This window comes from Plasmodium gaboni, chromosome 13 (genome assembly GCF_001602025.1).
Source record: "Plasmodium gaboni strain SY75 chromosome 13, whole genome shotgun sequence".
In the NCBI taxonomy this organism is placed as follows: domain Eukaryota; phylum Apicomplexa; class Aconoidasida; order Haemosporida; family Plasmodiidae; genus Plasmodium; species Plasmodium gaboni.
Genome location: NC_031493.1, coordinates 180,997 through 181,952, shown reverse-complemented (window position 1 = coordinate 181,952; position 956 = coordinate 180,997).

The following is a 956-nucleotide window of genomic DNA, read 5'->3' as shown; positions in this document are numbered from 1 at the left end:
ATAAATATATTAATTTTATTATAAAAAGTAACTTATTGCCTGTTATGTAACAACATAAGTCCAGATCCGTATGAAAAGGTAATATTTTCCAAAATATTTTTATAAATAATATTATATCAATATTGTATATATATATATATATATATATTTTTATTTATTTTTTTTTTTTATGTAGAGAGGAAAAATTCATCTAATAAGGAAAAGGAGAAAAATGAAAAATTATTGATATATCTAATTAACTGTTTATTAAAATTGTATGTTCTTTATCTTTTTACTATTGTAATATTTTAAGAAATAAATAATTAGATAAATATTACATATAAGTATAAAGAAAAAGTTAAACATGAATTTATGACCTATATTAAGACTTATATAAACATATATTATATGTATATGCTTTTTTTATGTTTTATTTTATTTTATTTTATATTATTTTATTTGCTTGTATTAGTTTACATAAAATATTATAACAAAAATATATGTTGTATATATAACGTTCATAAGATATTAAGGGTATTTTGAAAAATGAGAATAATTTTTTAAAATAAACAAAAAAAATTTAGAATTTACAAAATAAAAGTAGTAAGTCTTATTCAATTCTTGTGGTATTAAATAAGGTTTCTCATATTTGAATCTTAAATGTGAAAAATAATTACCGGAATAGAAAAGATAAAGTATTAGAATATAAATATATATTTATTTTAAATAATCAAAAAAGATACTTAATAATATATTGTTATATTATTGATTATTAATATCAACAAGTTTAGCTTTCTTTTATTATATATTACATGAATACACATAGGTTATATATATATTATATATAGTTTAATAGGGATCTTAAATGTGTGCGTTCATTTTTTTTTTTTTTTTTTTTTTTTTTTTTTTTTTTTTTTTTTTTTTTTTTTAATTTATAATTTTTTATAAATTTTTTATTAAAATAATTTATAAAATTT